Source organism: Oncorhynchus keta, unplaced genomic scaffold (genome assembly GCF_023373465.1).
Source record: "Oncorhynchus keta strain PuntledgeMale-10-30-2019 unplaced genomic scaffold, Oket_V2 Un_scaffold_5451_pilon_pilon, whole genome shotgun sequence".
Taxonomy (NCBI): domain Eukaryota; kingdom Metazoa; phylum Chordata; class Actinopteri; order Salmoniformes; family Salmonidae; genus Oncorhynchus; species Oncorhynchus keta.
In genome coordinates, this window is record NW_026290961.1 from 67,501 (window position 1) to 73,252 (window position 5,752).

Sequence of the window (5,752 nt, forward strand, 5' to 3'; positions counted from 1 at the left end):
GTGCTGACTCCTGACAGATCTTACAACGCCCGGAGAGGTATTAACAGTCTGTTCTCCTGCTCAGACGGTGCTGAGGCCTGACAGATCTTACAACGCCCGGAGAGGTATTACCAGTCTGTTCTCCTGCTCAGACGGTGCTGACTCCTGACAGATCTTACAACACCCGGAGAGGTATTAACAGTCTGTTCTCCTGCTCAGACGGTGCTGACTCCTGACAGATCTTACAACGCCCGGAGAGGTATTAACAGTCTGTTCTCCTGCTCAGACGGTGCTGAGGCCTGACAGATCTTACAACGCCCGGAGAGGTATTAACAGTCTGTTCTCCTGCTCAGACGGTGCTGACTCCTGACAGATCTTACAACACCCGGAGAGGTATTAACAGTCTGTTCTCCTGCTCAGACGGTGCTGACTCCTGACAGATCTTACAACACCCGGAGAGGTATTAACAGTCTGTTCTCCTGCTCAGACGGTGCTGACTCCTGACAGATCTTACAACGCCCGGAGAGGTATTAACAGGTTGTTCTCCTGCTCAGACGGTGCTGACTCCTGACAGATCTTACAACGCCCGGAGAGGTATTAACAGTCTGTTCTCCTGCTCAGACGGTGCTGAGGCCTGACAGATCTTACAACGCCCGGAGAGGTATTAACAGTCTGTTCTCCTGCTCAGACGGTGCTGACTCCTGACAGATCTTACAACGCCCGGAGAGGTATTAACAGTCTGTTCTCCTGCTCAGACGGTGCTGACTCCTGACAGATCTTACAACGCCCGGAGAGGTATTAACAGTCTGTTCTCCTGCTCAGACGGTGCTGACTCCTGACAGATCTTACAACGCCCGGAGAGGTATTAACAGTTTTTTTTATTTGGCTTTGTACCGTTTTCACAAGTACAACACTCCAAACTAGTCACACTTGTAACGCAGCCAGTCTTTCATTCCAAACCTTTCACTGTGCAGTCTTTTTTGATTGTACACATCTCTCACCATACAACCATTGATTCAAAATATACACTACTATTCAAAAGTTTGGGGTCACTTAGAAATGTCCTTGTTATTGAAAGAAAATCACATGTTTTGTCCATTAAAATAACATCAAATTGATCAGAAATACAGTGTAGACATTGTTAATGTTGTAAATGACTATTGTAGCTGGAAACATTTTTAATGGAATATCTACATAGGCGTACAGAGACCCATTATCAGAAACCATCACTCCTGTGTTCCAAGAGCACGTTGTCACATTCTGACCTTTATTTCCTTTGTTTTGTCATTATTTAGTATGGTCAGGGCGTGAGTTGGGGTGGGCAGTCTATGTTTGTTTTTCTATGATTTTGGGATTTCTATGTTTCGGCCTAGTATGGTTCTCAATCAGAGGCAGGTGTCATTAGTTGTCTCTGATTGAGAATCATACTTAGGTAGCCTGGGTTTCACTTTTGTGGGTGATTGTGTCTGTTAGTTGCTTGTGTCAACACAGTCCTTATGATACCTTCACGGTCGTTATTTGTTTATTGTTTTTGTACAGTTTACTTTGTGTTTTTTGTTATCTATTAAATGATGCATTCACACCACGCTGCCCTTTGGTCCGCTTCTTACGACGATCGTGACACACGTTGTGTTGGCTAATCCAAGTTGATCACTTTAAAAGGCTAATTGATCATTAGAAAACCCTTTTGCAAATATGTTAGCACAAATGAAAACTGTTGTTGTGATTAAAGAAGCAATACAACTGGCCTTCTTCAGACTAGTTGAGTATCTGAGGCATCAGCATTAGTGGGTTCGTTAAGGGCTCAAAATGGCCAGAAACAAAGACCATTCTTCTCAAACTCGTCAGTCTATTCTTGTTCTGAAAAATGAAGGCTATTCCATCCGAGAAATTGCAATGAATTTGAAGATCTAATACAACGCTGTGTACTACTCCCTTCACATAACAGAGCAAACTGTCTCTAACCAGAATAGAAAGAGGGGGAGGCCACGGTGCACAACTGAGCAAGAGGACATTAGAATGTCTCGTTTGAGAAACAGACACCTCACAAGTCCTCAACAGGCAGCTTCATTAAATAGCATCCTCAAAACACCAGTCTCAACGTCAACAGTGAAGAGGCGACTCCAGGATGCTGGCCTTCTAGGCAGAGTTACAAAGAAAAAGCCATATCTCAGACAGGCCAATAAAAAGAAAAGATTAAGATGGGCAAAAGAACACAGACACTGGACAGAGGAACTCTGCCTGGAAGGCCAGCATCCCGGAGTCGCCTCTTCACTGTTGACGTTGAGACTGGTGTTTTGCGGGTACTATTTAAATGAGCTTTTCATTCAAAAACAAATTTCTAAGTCACCCCAAACTTTTGAATGGCAGTGTAAGTTTGTGAAATGTAATAACAACATTGGTTTAATCTCCATAATAGATATCCTTTCAATGTAGTTGTATAATGGCACAGGGCGAGACCCAGATGCAGACACGGGAGGCAGATGGTTTGAGTCTCAGATATTTATTAGTATCCAAGGGGCAGGCAAGAGAATGGTCTTGGACAGGCAAAAAGATCATAACATGGTCAGAGTCCAGGAGGTACAGAGTGGCAGGCAGGCTTGAGGTCAGGGCAGTCAGTATGGTCAGGCAGGCGGGTTCAGAGTCCAGGAGGTACAGAGTGGCAGGCAGGCTTGAGGTCAGGGCAGTCAGTATGGTCAGGCAGGCAGGTTCAGAGTCCAGGAGGTACAGAGTGGCAGGCAGGCTTGAGGTCAGGGCAGTCAGTATGGTCAGGCAGGCGGGTTCAGAGTCCAGGAGGTACAGAGTGGCAGGCAGGCTTGAGGTCAGGGCAGTCAGTATGGTCAGGCAGGCGGGACAAAACAAGACGAAAGAGTCCAGGAGGTACAGAGTGGCAGGCAGGCTTGAGGTCAGGGCAGTCAGTATGGTCAGGCAGGCGGGTTCAGAGTCCAGGAGGTACAGAGTGGCAGGCAGGCTTGAGGTCAGGGCAGTCAGTATGGTCAGGCAGGCGGGTTCAGAGTCCAGGAGGTACAGAGTGGCAGGCAGGCTTGAGGTCAGGGCAGTCAGTATGGTCAGGCAGGCGGGTTCAGAGTCCAGGAGGTACAGAGTGGCAGGCAGGCTTGAGGTCAGGGCAGTCAGTATGGTCAGGCAGACGGGTTCAGAGTCCAGGAGGTACAGAGTGGCAGGCAGGCTCAAGGTCAGAGCAGGCAGAATGGTCAGGCAGGCGGGTTCAGAGTCCAGGAGGTACAGAGTGGCAGGCAGGCTTGAGGTCAGGGCAGTCAGTATGGTCAGGCAGGCGGGTTCAGAGTCCAGGAGGTACAGAGTGGCAGGCAGGCTCAAGGTCAGAGCAGGCAGAATGGTCAGGCAGGCGGGTTCAGAGTCAAGGCAGGCAAGGGTCAAAACCGGGAGGACTAGAAAAAACAGAGAAAAGGAAAAAGCAGGAGCATCACGCTGGTTGACTTGACAAAACAAGACGAACTGGCACAGACAGAAAACACAGGTATAAATACCCAGGGGATAATGGGGAAGATGGGTGACACCTGGAGGGGGTGGAGACAAGCACAAGGACAGGTGAAACAGATCAGGGTGTGACAAATAGTTTTATCTCCCATTGGTTCTGCATTGATGTCATTGCATGCCTCATCCATGGCCAGAAGGAGGGTGGCACGCTCATGGGGATGGCGATCGTACACCTTCCACCTCCATGCTGAACAACAATCCTCAATAGGGTTGAGGAAAGGAGGGTATGGGGCAGGTGAAGGGTCACAAAACCATGCCTGAACCACCTCTGCATGAACCACCTCTGCATGGTGGAACCTGACATTGTCCCACACAATGACATAGGTGACCCCTTCAATATCATTGAGGAACACAATGAGGTTTGCAGCGTTGTAGGATCCAAGTAATGGCCTACGTCCTACCACACCATCTTCAGAGATGCACACATGGAGATGTTTCCCCCACGTTGTCCAGGCACTTGGACGGTCGCTCGTTGGCCGATGAGGTTCCGCCCACGGCGCCGGGTTTTGGCCAGGTTGAAGCTCACTTCATCAACAAAGACATACCTGTGAAGGTTCATAGCAGCATCAAGCACCATCACCCTCTAAAGATATATTTGTGAGGGTTCACAGCAGCATCAAGCACCATCACCCTCTAAAGATATATTTGAGTTAGTTATTTTGACAGTGTAGTTCCAGTATGATATTGATAAGTAGCATGTGCGTTAATAGTAACAGTAACACAGTATATAGTACTGTACCTGAATATACTCTGCCTGTAGATGTTTCACCCGGTGTTTCATAGATACCTGGTGCCTCTTCAAAAGGCGGGTGATTGTTGGTAGGCTGATGGATGCTACAACGGCTTGTTTTATTTGGGACAGCCGCATGTCATTCCTGGCCGTCACCATTTCCACCACTGTCCACTCCTGCTGGTCGGTCAGCACACGACCACCACCATGGGGTCTTCTGTCAGTTCTGAGGATAGAACAGCAAGAATACTGTAACATTTTTTTGTGAATTTAGATGCATTACAATATGTAATTTACTGTAATAGTGAAGCATAGTGCATATCTTGTTGTCTTGGTGAAATGTTCATATGATCAAATTGACAGTTGATCTTTTCAGATTAGGGTGAACTAATCTGGCAGCCTCTGCTATGGTAAATTCTCTGTTGTCTGCCTTCCTCTCTCTGATATCCACCTCTTTTATGGAGCCCATAACCACCTTTTTGGCCTCTTTATGGAGCCCATACCCACCTCTTTGGCCTCTTTTATGGAGCCCATAACCACCTCTTTGGTCTCTTTTATGGAGCCCATAACCACCTCTTTGGCCTCTTTTATGGAGCCCATACCCACCTCTTTGGTCTCTTTTATGGAGCCCATAACCACCTCTTTGGCCTCTTTTATGGAGCCCATACCCACCTCTTTGACCTCTTTTATGGAGCCCATAACCACCTCTTTGGCCTCTTTTATGGAGCCCATACCCACCTCTTTGGTCTCTTTTATGGAGCCCATAACCACCTCTTTGACCTCTTTTATGGAGCCCGTACCCACCTCTTTGACCTCTTTTATGGAGCCCATAACCACCTCTTTGACCTCTTTTATGGAGCCCGTACCCACCTCTTTGACCTCTTTTATGGAGCCCGTACCCACCTCTTTGGCCTCTTTTATGGAGCCCGTACCCACCTCTTTGACCTCTTTTATGGAGCCCATACCCACCTCTTTGACCTCTTTTATGGAGCCCGTACCCACCTCTTTGGCCTCTTTTATGGAGCCCATACCCACCTCTTTGACCTCTTTTATGGAGCCCATACCCACCTCTTTGACCTCTTTTATGGAGCCCGTACCCACCTCTTTGACCTCTTTTATGGAGCCCGTACCCACCTCTTTGACCTCTTTTATGGAGCCCGTACCCACCTCTTTGACCTCTTTTATGGAGCCCGTACCCACCTCTTTGACCTCTTTTATGGAGCCCGTACCCACCTCTTTGGCCTCTTTTATGGAGCCCGTACCCACCTCTTTGACCTCTTTTATGGAGCCCGTACCCACCTCTTTGACCTCTTTTATGGGGTCCATACCCACCTCTTTGGCCTCTTTTATGGAGCCCATAACCACCTCTTTGACCTCTTTTATGGAGCCCATACCCACCTCTTTGGCCTCTTTTATGGAGCCCGTACCCACCTTTTGGCCTCTTTTATGGAGTCCATAACCACCTCTTTGACCTCTTTTATGGAGCCCGTACCCACCTCTTTGACCTCTTTTATGGAGCCCGTACCC

The 5,752-nt window shown here is 47.9% G+C and overlaps 1 long non-coding RNA gene across 2 annotated transcripts; it reads left to right on the forward strand.

Moving 5' to 3' along the window:
• Positions 1-2,479: 2,479 nt before the first annotated feature.
• On the forward strand, positions 2,480-3,410 carry LOC127929168 (uncharacterized). 2 transcript variants are annotated; one of them, XR_008133536.1, is made up of 4 exons: positions 2,489-2,615; positions 2,688-2,775; positions 2,860-3,147; positions 3,220-3,410. It is a non-coding gene; the product is annotated as an uncharacterized LOC127929168 (long non-coding RNA). The 2 variants fall into 2 exon arrangements; XR_008133535.1 differs by having other exon boundaries at positions 2,480-2,775.
• The last annotated feature ends 2,342 nt before the right edge of the window (positions 3,411-5,752 follow it).